A 17,193-nucleotide genomic window follows, 5' to 3' on the forward strand; every position below is an offset into this window, starting at 1 on the left:
TGGATCCTCCACCTAACTGGGGGCTTCTAGTTGGTTACATCCTCTATCCCCAGCTCTCTCTTGGTCCCAAAAGCCTCAAGTCCCTTCTCTCCTCTTCTCTTCTCCCCTCCGACCTGGAAGTCCTGCCTACTCTTTGACCAGTGATTGGTCCTCTGAAATCTTTATTCATTAGGGAGAAGATCCTTGCCACAGAGAATCTTCCAAGAATCGGTTGAGGGTATTCTCTGTCTGGGTGTGTTGAGTGCCTAAGAGTAGGAAGAGACACTTTGTTTCCTTTGTGTCTCTGACTCAGGGTTAGGGAAAGGGAAGTGTTTTTGCAATGGTAGCCACATATAAACAAATTATTTTGATATTTTAATGGAAAACAGTATTGAGTGAGACCGTTGGTAAAGTGATGAGGGAATAGATTTTACGTTGTGTAGTGTAGTATTTTAGTACTGACTGAGTTTATTATGTATTTTGTGTGCTTGTGCACAGTTGGGCCTCTGTGGAAGAGAATTTTGCTGGGCATGGTGGCACACACCTTTGATCCCAGCTTTCAGGATGTAGAGGTAGGCAGATATCTGAGTTCAAGGCCAGCCTGGTCTCTACTGTGAGTTCCAGGACAGCCAGAGCTACATAGAGAGACCCTAGAGACAGACATGAAGACACACAGACACAGACATACATCTATACATAGACACACACGGACATGGACACACGAACAATACGATTTAGAAATAGTTGGTGATAAATTACATTAACATATGTTAACATTGCATAGGGGTTGTTTTTAAGTCTTTATTGATTCTTTGTGAATCTCACATTACGCACCCAGATCCCACTCATCTCTCCAGCCCTCCATATCTTGCCTTTGTCTTTGCAGTCTTCTCCTTGAAAGAAAACAAAAGATAAAAATTAAAAACTAAAATCAGCCAAACCAGAGCAAAACAACAAAAACAAAAATCTCAAGGCGGAAGCCGTGGTATGCTACAGTGTGTCACACAGTATCCCCTTTTGCCTAAAATGGTTTAGTTGCAATGTTCATTGCAATGAGTCATTGGTCTGGTTCTAGGCCTCTGGCTTCTGCTGCACTATCAATATTGGATCCTCTCAGATGTCCTGTTGTTGCCCTGTGTCTTGGAGATCCTGTAGCTTTGGATCTGTGGGACCTGCTCCTTTATCTGCTCCAGCAGTTCATAGATGGGATAGATGTCGAGTGGGCCAACTCAAAGCCTCTGGTAGCTGAGGTGGTCAGCCTGCCAGCTTCTCTCCCTTGTCACCAGGGCCAGTTTAATCAAGCTGGCTAGGTAATGGGGGGGGTCTTCCCAGTTGCTGCACCCGGTGAGGGGGTGGGCCACTTCTCCTGTCTGGACTAGACCATAAACCTCAAAATGAAGGTAGGAGGGGTCCCTCCCTTACTCCAACTCCTCGACTAGGGTATAGCAGTCTACAAAGTGGTAGGACGTGAGCTTGGAATTTAGAAAAAGAAAATGTCTACTTGCAATCTGACTAAGTCACTTTGTCCAGTTTCCTTCAGTAGGAAACTTCATGTTTTATGAACTTGCAGTTACATTTTCCTTGATCCAGTTCCTTGACTGTTTTTGCTAAGCATGGTATAATAGTTATATTCAAAGATTGGGTTTCAGAACACTAACAGCACTGCTTAAACCTAGCTCCCTATTCTCTCACTTAACCCAACTCTGTGCTCATTAGCTTCCGGCTCTGTAAAGTGAGGCTCATATTACCCAAGTAAGTTTACTTTGTTGTGAAGATTATGCTAATCAGGACTAACTAGTAAAAGAATGTAGAGTGTCTGCTCTCTGGCAAACAGTGTTATGTGACAGCATGTTTCTCTCCATTCTTTTCCCCTTCCTTTTCATTGTGTTAATTTGTATTTCTGAACATAGGAAATTGTCTTTTAACTTCTATTTCCAATTATATCACCGATACAAGTGATCAAAAAAATAAATATTTACAGCATAGGAATACTCCCCCCCCCCAAAAATACTCAGTAAATCAGTTTACGTACTTTGTGTGAAGATAGCAAACCAAATAACCAATGGAAAAGAAAGGACTTTATATTTTTAATTCCGTTAGTTTGAAATAATGTGATTTTATTTTATTTTCAAACAAACAGGTCATGTCCGTTGTTCATTACTCCTCTTTCTCAGGGCTCGCTTGCTATCAATGGTGGCATGAGGAATCCTGTGAGCAGGAAGCAACTGCTTTTGGCTTTAGAGGTCTGTGGACCCACGGATGCTCTCCTAATGCCACCTCATAAGCCTCATGCACTTGTAAGACAACATCATCTAAGTATCTAAGAAAACCCGCGCTGCTCTCAGCGAAAAAGAAACCATTATGCTTTGGGGCAGAAGCTCCTTCTGTGAAAACAGCATCTGGGTTAGCTTCTAAAGTTACCCTGTGTATTCTCTTCTTAAAGGCATGGCGGTCTCTGTTGTTGGGAAGCACAAGAGTCCCAGATAAACAGACTTTACCAGTTATTCTTTGTGTGTGTGTGTGTGTGTGTGTGTGTGTGTGTGTGTGTGTGTGTGTATGTGGTCTGGTGTCCTGGCCTGTGCCATGCCTGTAGAGGTCAGAGGTTGATGAGGGGAGAGAGAAGCCATAATTCACTGTTGGTAGTAATGTGGTTGGCAACATGACAACAGTAACAACAGCAGCAGCAGCAACAACAACTACAGCAAATACAGCTTCCTATGATGATCTAGCTGTCCTACTCCTGGGTACGTACCCAAAAGAAATGTTAATTTTTACTTCCCTTTGGCTAAGGATATTAAATATATTTTTTCTAGATTCTTAGTTGTTTTTATTTCTTCTTTTTGAGAACTGGCTGTTCTAGTCATTTGCCACGAAAAAGATTCTTTTTTTCCTTCCACTTTCTTTCTCTGCTACTTCATTCGTAGCATACAGAAACGCTCCCGGTGTCCGGATGTTGTTCCTTTGTTCTGTTATCTCGCTGAAGTTGTTCATTAGGTCTAAGAATTTCCTAGTGGAGTTTTTCTCTAGGCGTGCCCCTCTTCTTTCTTCCTCTTAGGGGTCTAGCTCAGACCTCTAGAACTCTATTGATCTGAGTGGTCAGAGGACAACTTTGTCTCAATTTTTCACTGTTTACCGTATTGGATATAGTTTGTTGTATCTGTATCCTTTGAAGGCTCTAATTTCTCCATAGCTTTTATCATGAAGGGATGCTGAACTTGGTTGAAGCATTGAGTGAGATGACCGTGTGGTTGCTGTCCTCATTTTGTGCTTACTCTTGACTCTCTCTCTCCATATTTTTTTTATCTTTATTAACTTGAGTATTTCTTATTTGCATTTCGATTGTTATTCCCCTTAACGGTTTCTGGGCCAACATCCCCCTAACCCCTCCCTCCCCTTCTATATGGGTGTTCCCCTCCCCATCCTCCCCCCATTGCCACCCTCCCCCCAACAATCACATTCACTGGGAGTTCAGTCTTGGCAGGACCAAGGGCTTCCCCTTCCACTGGTGCCCTTACTAGGCTATTCATTGCTACCTATGAGGTTGGAGTCCAGGGTCAGTCCATGTATAGTCTTTGGGTAGTGGCTTAGTCCCTGGAAGCTCTGGCTGGTTGGCATTGTTGTTCATATGGGGTCTCAAGCCCCTTCAACCTCTTCCAGTTCTTTCTCTGATTCCTTCAACAGGGATCCCGTTCTCAGTTCAGTGGTTTGCTGCTGGCATTCACCCATGTATTTGCTGTATTCTGGGTGTGTTTCTCAGGAGAGATCTACATCCGGTTCCTGTCGGCCTACACTTCTTTGCTTCATCCTTCTTATCTAGTTTGGTGGCTGTATATGTATGGGCCACATGTGGGGCAGGCTCTGAATGGGTGTTCCTTCTGCCTCTGTTCTAAACTTTGCCTCCCTATTCCCTGCCAAGGGTATTCTTGTTCCCCTTTTAAAGAAGGAGTGAAGCATTCGCATTTTGGTCATCCCTCTTGAGTTTCATGTGTTCTGTGCATCTAGGGTAATTCAAGCATTTGGGCTAATAGCCACTTATCAATGTCTCTCCAAATTTTTTTTAAAGATTTATTCATTTATTATATATAAGTACACTGTCGCTGTCTTCAGACACACCAGAAGAGGGCATCAGATCCCATTACAGATGGTTGTGAGCCATCATGTGATTGCTGGGAATTGAACTCATGACCTCTGGAAGAACAGTCGGGTGCTCTTAACCGCTGAGCCATCTCTCCAGCCCCCTCTCTCCATATTTTTAATAGCATTCCATACAGTAAATTTTATGAGAACCCTTGTCTTGGAGCGAGGGTTAGACAGTGACTCAGTCGTGTGCAAACAGAAGACCCGAGTGTCGTTCGTTGCTAAAGATGGCCGTTGAGCAAAAAGCACTCAGCACCTCTGATCTCGGTCTTTGTTTTTGGATTTTGTCGTGGGCTTTTCAGCAGTTTCACTTCTGAAAACGACAACCAAGAGCCTCGCAAGAAAACGTTGTGACTTTTGAGTCTTAACCCAGACATTTTGGTAGAAGAAATTATTTCTTCTCAGGATGAGAAAATACTTTCAGAAAGTGATAATTGGACAGAAGATGCAGGCAATCGGAATTGTAAGTAAAATTTCCAAAGTCCGTCTATAAATTTTTGGAAAATATCCCGTTTCTGCTCTTGCTTTCTTTGTACACCAGTGGTTTGCAGGGGTTCTGTGATTTCCTCAAGATCATTGGAATTAGTTTGGACCTGCTGGTAGGCAAGCCACGCCGACAGGTTTTAAGAACAGTAGTTGTAGGTGAATTCTAAGTTGCAGTCTGAGGAATGCTTACTGGCTAATGTTTACGAAGCTTTTATCAGCTCGCCTGTTGTTTCACCTGTGCTGCTGGATCTGGACCAGCAGGTTGTTCTCAGTGACAAGTTCTTGAGGGGGATGATCAGGGCATCGGAAGTAATAAAGAAGGCATGAAAGTTGGGGTCAGGTCTTGCACAAGCTATGCCTTGTGCCAAGCAAGAAGGGCAGCATCTTATATACAGTTCATAGGGGAAACACGGTACAGTGTCAGCAGAAAGTTAATTAAGCAGTGTTGCACAAAGGAACACAGGGCATCTCACATGTACCACAGACTGAGTGCTTGGTAGCTTTGGGACTGAAAACTCCAGTTTCTTCAGGAGGAAAAAAGTCAGATTCTTAGGATCTGAAACCTTAAATACTTCAAGGCTCTGGCCCTAGCCCTAGATCGACCTGCCTGGTCTGTTGCTGGGCAAGGGTATACAGAGGTATTGTTTCTTTCATCCATTCATCAGGGCTTCTGAGAAAAGCCTTGAACCAGTCTCCCTGTCAACAGCTATTCTCTGCCCTGAGGATTCCCTCAGGCACTCGGTCCTGCAGCACATCCCATGAGCTCTTCAGATTTTGTTGAGATTAAAAATGTGAACTTCCCACACCCGCAGATCCCAGCCCGCAGCAGCTCTCTGCTCCCAAACCCCGTGGGAGAGAGACCTCACCGCCTGGTCAGGTGGGCACTCCTGAGGCTGCAGAGCGGAGGAGACCACCAACACTGCCCACCCCTGCCCACATCCCTGCCCATTTCCCAGAGGAAACTGTATAAGGCCTCTGGGTTCCCGTAGGGGAGGGCCCAGGAGCGGCAGGACCCCTGCGCCTGAGACACCGCCGGAACCTGAAGGAAACAGACCGCATAAATAGTTCTCTGCACCTAAATCCCGTGGGAGGGAGAGCTAAACCTTCAGAGAGGCAGACAAGCCTGGGAAACCAGAAGAGACTGCTCTCTGCACACACATCTCGGACGCCAGAGGAAAACACCAAAGACCATCTGGAACCCTGGTGCACGGAGGCTCCCGGAAAGAGCGGCGCAGATCTTCCCGGTTGCTGCCGCTGCAGAGAGCCCGTGAGCAGCACCCCACGAGCAAACTTGAGCCTTGGAACCACAGGTAGGACCAACTTTTCCCCTGCAAGAGACCTGCCTGGTGAACTCCAGACACAGGCCTACAGGAACAGCTGAAGACCTGTAGATAGGAAAAACTACATGCCCGAAAGCAGAACACTCTGCCCCCATAACTGGCTGAAAGAAAACAGGAAAAGAGGTCTACCGCACTCCTGACACACAGGCTTATAGGACAGTCTAGCCACGGTCAGAAATAGCAGAACAAAGTAACACTAGAGATAATCTGATGGCGAGAGGCAAGCGCAGGAACCCAAGCAACAGAAACCAAGACTACATGGCATCATCGGAGCCCAATTCTCCCACCAAAATAAACATGGAATATCCAAACACACCAGAAAAGCAAGATCTAGTTTCAAAATCATATTTGATCATGATGCTGGAGGACTTCAAGAAAGACGTGAAGAACTCCCTTAGAGAACAAGTAGAAGCCTACAGAGAGGAATCGCAAAAATGCCTGAAAGAATTCCAGGAAAACATAAATAAACAAGTAGAAGCCCATAGAGAGGAGACACAAAAATCCCTGAAAGAATTCCAGGAAAACACAATCAAACAGTTGAAGGAATTAAAAATGGAAATAGACGCAATCAAGAAAGAACACATGGAAATAACCCTGGATATAGAAAATCAAAAGAAGAGACAAGGAGCTGTAGATACAAGCTTCACCAACAGAATACAAGAGATGGAAGAGAGAATCTCAGGAGCAGAAGATTCCATAGAAATCATTGACTCAACTGTCAAAGATAATGTAAAGCAGAAAAAGCTACTGGTCCAAAACATACAGGAAATCCAGGACTCAATGAGAAGATCAAACCTAAGGATAATAGGTATAGAAGAGAGTGAAGACTCCCAGCTCAAAGGACCAGTAAATATCTTCAACAAAATCATAGAAGAAAACTTCCCTAACCTAAAAAAAGAGATACCCATAAGCATACAAGAAGCCTACAGAACTCCAAATAGATTGGACCAGAAAAGAAACACCTCCCGTCACATAATAGTCAAAACACCAAACGCACAAAATAAAGAAAGAATATTAAAAGCAGTAAGGGAAAAAGGTCAAGTAACATATAAAGGCAGACCTATCAGAATCACACCAGACTTTTCGCCAGAAACTATGAAGGCCAGAAGATCCTGGACAGATGTCATACAGACCCTAAGAGAACACAAATGCCAGCCCAGGTTACTGTATCCTGCAAAACTCTCAATTAACATAGATGGAGAAACCAAGATATTCCATGACAAAACCAAATTTACACAATATCTTTCTACAAATCCAGCACTACAAAGGATAATAAAGGGTAAAGCCCAACATAAGGAGGCAAGCTATACTCTGGAAGAAGCAAGAAACTAATCGTCTTGGCAACAAAACAAAGAGAAGAAAAGCACACAAACATAACCTCACATCCAAATATGAATATAACAGGAAGCAATAATCACTATTCCTTAATATCTCTCAACATCAATGGCCTCAACTCCCCAATAAAAAGACATAGATTAACAAACTGGATAAGCAACGAGGACCCTGCATTCTGCTGCCTACAGGAAACACACCTCAGAGACAAAGACAGACACTACCTCAGAGTGAAAGGCTGGAAAACAACTTTCCAAGCAAATGGTCAGAAGAAGCAAGCTGGAGTAGCCATTCTAATATCAAATAAAATCAATTTTCAATTAAAAGTCATCAAAAAAGATAAGGAAGGACACTTCATATTCATCAAAGGAAAAATCCACCAAGATGAACTCTCAATCCTAAATATCTATGCCCCAAATACAAGGGCACCTACATACGTAAAAGAAACCTTACTAAAGCTCAAAACACACATTGCACCTCACACAATAATAGTAGGAGATTTCAACACCCCACTCTCATCAATGGACAGATCATGGAAACAGAAATTAAACAGAGACGTAGACAGACTAAGAGAAGTCATGAGCCAAATGGACTTAACAGATATTTATAGAACATTCTATCCTAAAGCAAAAGGATATACCTTCTTCTCAGCTCCTCATGGTACTTTCTCCAAAATTGACCATATAGTTGGTCAAAAAACGGGCCTCAACAGGTGCAGAAAGATAGAAATAATCCCATGCGTGCTATCGGACCACCACGGCTCTGAAACAGAATACTCACTGCCTTGCTCCTTCCAACTTGCTAGCAGAGTTCTTAGACCATTCAAGACCATCTGACCAGGGATGATACTGCCCATCCTACCCTGAGCCCTATCACGTCAATTATAAATGAAATAATAAAATATTCTACTACCTTGCCTACAAAAAAAAAATGCCTATGGAGTTTCCTTGGCAATCACCAGCAGTAAGTGTCCTGAAGTCTTTCTAAGCATGAAGTGTATGCATAATCCTGATCAAAAAAGTGTTAAACAAGGATGAGATCATAGCTTGACAGGTAGTAGACCTAATTATCTGTAAAGAAAAGAATCAGCGGGTAGAATGTTTTTCGAGTGGACGCAATCAGCCTAAGTTAATCTTGACACACCCTCATGTTGTACCCAACTAGTAAGCTGGGACTTGTCACCAGAGCTGGACTCAAAATGGACACAAAGGGGTGGTATCCACTGTGACCACAGACCAGTTGTAATGGTAATAGCAATGTCTAATAATCATTATGTTTAAGTGTTAAGCATTTGTTAATTTATTTAGCTTCCAAATCAACTCTATGATATAAGCAATTATATATTATTTCTATATTAAAGAAAAAAATGAAAAAAAAGCAATATTGTAAACAACTAAAATATCAAGTATCTGGCTTTATTTATTTTAGTATGGCTGAAATCCATAAGTACTTGAAATAACTTGCTTTTGTGGAGCATGTATGAAAGAAAATAAACTCAATATGATTACCCGTTTGACAGAAAAAAAAAATCTTTGAAAACTCAACTGGTGAAAAGCCATGAGTGAAAAATCTACCCTATATCAACAATTATATGATTGAATTCACTGTATACTTTTATCTCTTTACTTAAAATATAGAAAGAAAAATGAAAAAAAAAATGTGAACTTCCCAATTAGGAAGACTCAACCTCAAAATCTTACGTTAGAAATAAATTTGAATACTTTTGCAAATTTTAAAAAGCTTATTTATTTCAAATATTTTAAATTATTATTATTAAAAAAAAACCCCATACCTTTCAAAGTAGAACTTTTATGGGGCCATACATGCCATTTTATAATTCCTGAAAGTCTTAATATGACTCTGGCCATGGAAAATGAGTTTAGGTCTGGGGAGATGTCTGGTTGGTGGCAACCTCAGTGATCTGCCTGTCTCTGGCTCCGCAGCGCTTCTACCTGCACGGTACCACGCCCAGCTGTTTGTCTGTGCGAGCTAAGGCAGGTCCTTAGCTCTCATAAATTGTGAAATGACATTTATGACCCCATAAAAGTTTCACTTTGAAAGATGTGTTTTTTTAAGTAATAGTAATTTTAAAGTATTTGAAGTAAATGGGATACTTTTTAAAATTTACAAAAGTATTCAAATTTACTTCTAACATAAATAAGAATTTTAGATTGAGCCTCCCTAATCTGAAAGTCCAAAAACTCAAGTATGTTCAAAATCTGAAGGTGTTTGAGAGCTGAAATGATGCCGGAAGTGGAAAGCGTCCATACAGAAGCTTGTGATGAGTCCCAGTCAAAGCATACCAAAATCAGATAGAAAATTACCCTAGCTGTGATGTAAGGTTGTAAAATTAATAATTAATTAATAAATCTCGGTGTGTGGTTACTACCTGCCCCAATGGCTTATGTTCATGAATGAAACACACACACACACACACACACACACACACACACACACACACACACACACAGACACACAGACACAGACACACACACACACACACACACACACACACACACACACACAGTCTTTATATTTAATATGCCTTAAGCATTACAATAGCTGAGTGGCTGCCTAGCCCCCATGTTGCTAGAACCTACCTGCTGCTGATAATTCTGAGTTACTATTTACTAATTCTATCTTCCACCTTGGCCACTCCAGCCCTATTTGTGCAGCCCTCTGGGCCACACTTTCTTGGCCCTGAGCCCAGGGTACTCTCTTTGCTTCTCTACTTCATGGTGGCCTCTGTGTCTCTCCTCTGTCCACACTCCGTATCCTCCTCCTCCAGGCCTCAAGCCCGGGAGTCCTAAAATCCTGCCTCTATCTGTCCTTCCTAGCTATTGGCTGCTGGCATCTTTATTTACCAATCAGAACCAACATAGGAAGAACAACAATATCAACCAACCAGACCCCACCAGAGCTCTCAGGGAATAAACCACCAACCATTGAGTACACATGGAAGGACCCATGGCTCCAGCCGCATATGTAGCAGAGGATGGCGTTGTCCAGCATCAATAGGAGGAAAAGCCCTTGGTCCTGTGAAGGCTCATTTCCCCAGTGTAGGGGAATGCCAGGGCGTTGAGGTGGGAGTGGGTGGGTAGGAGTGGGAACATCATAGAAGCAGGGGGAGGGGGAGTGGCATGGGGGGGAAAGGGGATAACATTTGAAATGTAAATACATAAAATATCGAAGAAAAATAAAATAAAATAAAAAAAAAGAACCAACTGGGGGCTGGTTTCCCGATGCTATGTGCAGACCCTCTTGTGCAAACAGTTTTTCGGGGGAAATAATTAGCATATGTAATCGAAGCAGCTACATAAAGTATATGAAACATTAGTGAATTTGGATAAAGGCAATTCAACGTATATTAAGTTTTATTATAATTTTATGAAATGCCAAAGATGTTACTAGTAAAATTATCATTTTGTACTTTTTATTTAGTAGAATCAATGGTGTAATTTTAAAGAATTCTTGCATGTGTATGTCTTAATTTGTTTTGCCTGTGGATTTGTCCTTTTTATTTGCTTTGACTATGACGGTAAGGTGATGGCTATTGTAATGTTGCTTTTGTATGCTTGGTTAAGAAAACGTGCAGGTCTTTGAGTGTGCTTTGGTCTTCTGGTTTTTGGCTTCAGTTCTTCCCGATGCTTGCAGTAGCATTTTGGAGAGATGGTTGAAAGCAGGTTACATCAAACATAAACCAGTTAGGCTGTCCACAAGGCACTATGAACCTGGGCTTGGTAGGTATTACTTTAAAACAAACAAACAAACTTTTTTTCTTTTTAGAAAATATGTTGTCTTTTATGTGAATGAATGTTTTGCCTGCATGCATGTGTGTGTATTACATGTGTCTTTAGTGCCCGCAGAGGTCAGAAGACAACCTCAGACCCTGGAATTAGGGTCATGGATGACTATGAGCTAATGGGCTCTGGGAACCGAACCTGGGTCGTCTGGACGAGCGGTTAGTGCTTTTAACTATTGAGCCATCTCCTAGGCCCGATGTTTCTTCCTTAAAATCCCTGTTGTGTGTTTCAGAATTAAGGTTATGTAACCTTTGAAGATCAAAGGTTATAGTTCAGTGTTTATTTCTTTAGTTTAAAACGTTTCTTAGGCGGCTTTGCTTGTGTTTAGTAAATGAACTTGTTTTTAATATATGTACACTTGCAGTTCGTGACTCAATCCCCTGAGGAACTTCCATTAAAAAGTGTAATTAAGGGACATAAACTGCTCTTTGTGGTTTCTGCTTGTTTTTATTCCTCTATCAGTGTTTGTAAGGGAGGGAGAGGGTAGCTGGAAACAAACAACACTATGTGTTAGAGGGAGAGTGTAGCTGGATACAACACTATCTATGTGTTAGAGGGAGAGTGTAGCTGGAAACAACACTGTATCAATGTGTTAGAGGAAGAGGGTAGCTGGAAACAACACTATCTATGTGTTAGAGGGAGAGTGTAGCTGGAAACAACACTATCTATGTGTTAGAGGAAGAGTGTAGCTGGAAACAACACTATCTATGTGTTAGAGGGAGAGTGTAGCTGGAAACAACACTATATGTTAGAGGGAGCGTGTAGTTGGAAACAACACTATGTGTTAGAAGGAGAGGGTAGCTGGAAACAACAGTCGTGGAATGGAATGCACAGAAGGAAAGGACAAACACTCTTTTCGGGGAAATGTTGTGAGGCTCCGGGCGTGCACAGTCTGCTTGGATATCCCCCCCCCCACTTCCGTTTTCAAACGTACAAGACAGTTCTAAGGGTATGTGCCAGTTTAGAACCTTAAATCTAGATAGGTTTCCTGCATATCTTAGCAGCATTTCATTGTAGTCAGTAATTACATGTTTTTCTTTTTCTTTCTGTTTTTATTTTGTTTATGGTAATAGCAGAAGGTTCCCCCACACCTTTAGCACACTATGTTCCCCCTCCCCCTCTCTTTCTCACCGTTTTATTGTGGTGGGGAGGATAGTACCTGCTAGGCTCTGCTAGCTCTGTCCCTGAGCTCATTCCCAGCCCCCTATTGTAACCCGGCAGACTCAGACTCCTGCTGCTGCTGCCCCAGCTCCCCTAGGGGAGGATTGCCTGTGTGTGCTGTGGCACCCATATCTTAAGTACTTGAACTGTGTGTTTTCTCCTGCCGGCTTTCTGTTGGTCTGAACATTCCTGAGGAGATTGTATCTTTCTTTTTTGTATCTTTTCTCTGTAGTGCAGTTTCTTTGCCAAGGGCTGCTGGTTTAGCAGACCCGGAAGAAGCCTTGTCTTAGTAATTGGTACTCTTTACACCTGGCCTCTGCTCGCCAAGTCCCTGAGAACCCCAGCCTTTATGGGAAAGAATGTCTTCTATTTGTCTCTTACATGGTCCTCTTGGGCTGTGAATGGAAAGCGTCCTATTTAAGCAGTGACTCCAATTTTAAAGTCAAGTCTCAGTGTCATTTTTTTAACTTGAAGTCGGATTTTGTTGAGTCATATTCATTGTTTCCCTTTAACCGAGATTATAGTACCTCCCTAAGAAGCAAACAATCTTTCCGGGGAAATGTTGTGGAGGCTCCGTGCGTGCAGTCTAAATCTACAAGGAAAATGAAGTGATGTTGTCGCATTTTCCATGTCAGGAATTCCTGCCATATCGACCCATATTCCTGATTTGGAGGATGAGATCATTTCTCTCGGTTTGGAGTCAGAGGTTAAGTGCAGAAGCACTTTTCTTATCAGCATTTTAATTTCTCCGGAGTGGACGTTTTCGACGTCTCTCTTTTTATATGTCTGAAGTCTTACCTTGAAGCTCATCGGATGCCAGGAAAAAGCTATACAGTCCTTTTCACGTGTCACGTTAGCAGGTAGGTGCAATCCAGATTTTCTCCAGTGTAGTTTGGCCAACTTTTTCTTTTCTTTCTTTCTTTTTTTTTTGAAAAAGTCTTTTTACCGACAGTTGCAGAAGCAAACTCAGATCACGTGACCCATTTTGAATAGCCAGAAGACTTAATTGGACTTAAGGACCGTGCAGCGGGGAGGGTGGCATGCCGCTGCCTCAGTCTTGCGCCTCCCACTGCGCCGACCCCCACAGCTCTCTAAGCATTAGATGTCCAGCTGCGAAATCCACTTAATGGGTAAACTGCATTTATTAGTTCCTTTGGTTCCACACATCCGACCCTGTCCCTCGATATGCTCATTAAACGCATCCCCCCCAACCGCAGCTCCCTGTGCCTTGGAGAGAGTCCTGCTATGTCTCCTGAATCCCGACTTCATGTCCGGAGCACCAAGATTCCCACGACCATGGGCAAGCTCTGGTGTCATGCTGACCTGCCGTCGCCTCTAACTGTCCAGTTCTCCTCCAGGCCACGTTCCCCTTCGTGGCTGCGGCGTCCTTCAGGGTAGCTATCACCAGTTCCTTGGTCCTGACTGCTTCGTTCCTGCGCCGTGAATCCCTTTCCGGCATCTCCTGCAGCATCGATTGCTTCTGTAGTTCTCCTGGGGTCACCAAAGCAAACAGAATAGAGCCCACACCAGCTCCCGCGCCTAGCACTGCAACTACAGCCAGTGTTTTACCAGCCGCCTCCGTGGCGAGCTACACTACAAACGAGACGCCGTCTGCATCCTCCCGCAGCCTAGAAGGGAGCCATGACATCGCGCCGATTCCTATCTGCTTTTACAGCATTGCCATCTGGTGGCCAAAGGTAGTAGCTGCAGGAAGTCTGACAGAACTGAAATACATATTTACTTACTCATTTTAATGAGATAATTTTCTTTCGACGTAGTCTCTCAGGCTTTGAGTTTGTGTGTAGAGCAGGCGCCTGCCTCTGCCTTCTGTGCTGCAAATTCAAGGGTAATTCTTGAAATATTGAGATCATTTGTTCTAGCTAGAAGCCGCTTCAAAATCTGGTGTTTCTCCTGGAGGCAAGTACTATTTGTCTCTCTCCCACCTCTCCCCCTCCTTTCTCCTTCCTCTCCCCCTCCTCCTTTCCCCCTCCTCTCTCCCACCTCTCCCTTACCTCTCCCACTTCTCCTGTCCTCCTCTTCTCCCCTCCTTCCCCCTCCTCTCTTTCCTCTCCCCTGCCTTTCCCCCACCTCTCCCCCCTCTCCCCACCTCTCCCTTCCCCCATTCTTTCCCACCTCTCCCCCTCCTCTCCCCACTCTTCCCCTCCTCTCTCTCGCCTCCCCCCCCTCTTCCTTTTGTCTCTCTTCCTCTGTATTTATATAGTTCCCGTCTCTATAGCCTAAGCAGTTTGGATTCTTAACCTTTGCTGTATTCTTGGGATCATGTTGATGCTGTGGGTTCTTAGTATCAGAAGTTTCCAAAACACTGGGAATGGAGAAAACACAGCTTTTTTTTTTCCATGCTGCTGATTCTTGCTTGTCGTTTTAGGGGCCAGTGAGTAACATCCTTGATTTTTTTTTTCTTTCTTCTCAACCTTGTAAGTAGTTGAGAAATGAAGGAAAAGCTGACTGGTTCTGAAAAGGGCATGGACAAGAAATCCTGGCTGCAAGCTAATGGGTAAGCCAGCATTGCTGCTGTCCCGGGAAGCTGTAAGCAAAGGGAAAAGCCCAAGGTTTATTTCCTGCTTCTCTTCCCCTGGAAATATGAAAAAAGGGAGAGGGGAGTGACCTGGTGTTCTCCCAACACCTCCAAAGTCACTGGAGTGATCGATGAAGTGTAAGGCAGGGAAATCCTGTGCTTTCTTTGGACTGAAAGCTGGTAGATAATTATTTCCATCTGTTGTCTCTCGAGATACGGTTTTCAGCTGCTGGTTAAATGAGAGGTTTTGGTTACAATGTTCTTTGTAATAGCTAGAAAGCATACATGTTATAGGGACAACAGGAATACATTTTACTTTAAAAGATGGTTTGAGGGTAAGTAAATCTGAGATTTTGAAAGTTAAAGAACTGACATTTCACATTAACTTATTTAAAATAGAGTTCTAAATCTGAGCTTTTATTTCATATATCAAGTGGGCTTATTAACATTACTTCCTGACCAAAGGATTATGATGGGAATAAAATGAGTTAATCTTGTGTCTTTTTCTTTTTTTCTTGCTTAATCCTCTTTTTTTTTCTTTTTTTTCCGGAGCTGGGGACTGAACCCAGGGCCTTGCGCTTGCTAGGCAAGTGCTCTACCACTGAGCTAAATCCCCAGCCCCCTTTTTCTTTTTTCCTTCTCTCTCTCTCTCTGTCTCTCTCTCTCTCTGTCTCTCTGTCTGTCTGTCTCTGTCTCTGTCTCTCTGTCTCTCTGTCTCTGTCTGTCTCTCTCTCTCTGTGTCTCTGTCTGTCTCTCTCTCTGTCTCTCTGTCTCTCTCTCTGTCTCTCTCTCTCTCTCTCTCTCTGCCTCCTCAGGGCTGGGAGGATGCTGCAATGCCCAGTGGTTTCTTTATGTTTGGTTGGTTGGTAACTTGGTTTTTTGGTTTTTGGAGACAAGGTTTCTCTGCGTAGTCCTGGCTGTCTGGGAACTGCTCTGTAGACCAGGTTGGCCTTGAATTCAGAGATCCAGCTGTCTCTGTCTTTGGAGAACTGGGATTAAAGACATTCACCACCATGCCCAGCCTTTGTTTGTTTTAATGAGATTACTGGGGACTGAGGTCAGGCTCTTAGGCTTGCATAACAAGGATTTTACTGACTGGGCAATCTCTGCCAGGCCCTCTTATTTTTTTTCTTAATGACTTGTTTAATTATTGTTAACTTTTAGAAAATGTTTTTTATTGACATGTTTTTAATTGCATTTTATTTACATTTTAAATATCCCATTTCCTGGTTTCCCCTCCAGAAGCCCGCTATCCCACCTCCTTCCCACATTTATGAGGGCGCTCCCTCACCTACTGACCCACCACCTCCCACCTCCCCCTCCTGACATTCCCTACACTGAGAACTTCAGACCAATTTCCCTCATGAATACCAACACCAAAATACTCAATAAGATTCTCACAAACGGAATCCAAGAGCACATCAAAATGGTCATCCATCATGATCAAGTAGGCTTCATCCCAGGCATGCAGGGATGGTTCAATATACGGAAATCCATTAATGCAATCCACTATATAAACAAACTCAAAGAAAAAAAACACATCATCATCTCATTAGATGCTGAGAAAGCATTTGACAAAATTCAACACCCCTTCATGATAAAAGTCCTGGAAAGATCAGGAATTCAAGGCCCATACCTAAACGTAGTAAAAGCCATATACAGCAAACCAGTAGCCAACATCAAGCTAAATGGAGAGAAACTTGAAGCAATCCCACTAAAATCAGGGACTAGATAAGGCTGCCCACTCTCTCCCTACCTATTCAATAGAGTACTCACAGTCCTAGTCAGAGCAATCAGACAACGAAAAGAGGTCAAAGGGAAACAAATTGGAAAAAGAAGAAGCCAACATATCACTATTTGGGGATGATATGAGAGTACGTTTAAGTGACCCCCAAAAGTTCCACCAGGGAACGCCTACAGCTGATGAACGACTTCAGCAGAGTGGCTGGGTATAAAATTACCTCACACAAATCAGGATGCATCAGGACGTGTGTGAATAATGGATGCCCTGTGTGGTTGCTTAAGGCTTCATTTAAGTGTTCTGTCACAAACAGGCTTCATCTGCTGGAAACGGCAGCATAAACCTACGTGTGATAAGGGGCTGAATAGTGTTGGGCAGATAATCAGCTCTGTAAATGCCACAAGGATTTAGCCAGCCAAGGGTCACAATCATCATTTACTGTGTAAAATATGTAGCAAGTTTTTACTACAAATTAAAAAAAGTTTTAGGGGTTGGGGATTTAGCTCAGTGGTAGAGCGCTTGCCTAGGAAGCGCAAGGCCCTGGGTTCGGTCCCCAGCTCCGAAAAAAAGAACCAAAAAAAAAAAAAAGTTTTGATCACAGTGTAACTAGAAAAATGAAACTAAAAATTATGAAGATCGTTTATCTTTTCTGCTTGATAATATTTAGCTTATATTATG

The 17,193-nt window shown here is 43.0% G+C and overlaps 1 pseudogene; it reads right to left on the bottom strand.

Moving 5' to 3' along the window:
* Nucleotides 1–12,108: 12,108 nt before the first annotated feature.
* On the bottom strand, nucleotides 12,109–16,756 carry Uqcc3-ps1 (ubiquinol-cytochrome c reductase complex assembly factor 3, pseudogene 1; annotated as a pseudogene).
* Nucleotides 16,757–17,193: the final 437 nt, after the last annotated feature.

The sequence above is a fragment of the Rattus norvegicus genome, chromosome 19 (assembly GCF_036323735.1).
Source record: "Rattus norvegicus strain BN/NHsdMcwi chromosome 19, GRCr8, whole genome shotgun sequence".
Classification (NCBI taxonomy): domain Eukaryota; kingdom Metazoa; phylum Chordata; class Mammalia; order Rodentia; family Muridae; genus Rattus; species Rattus norvegicus.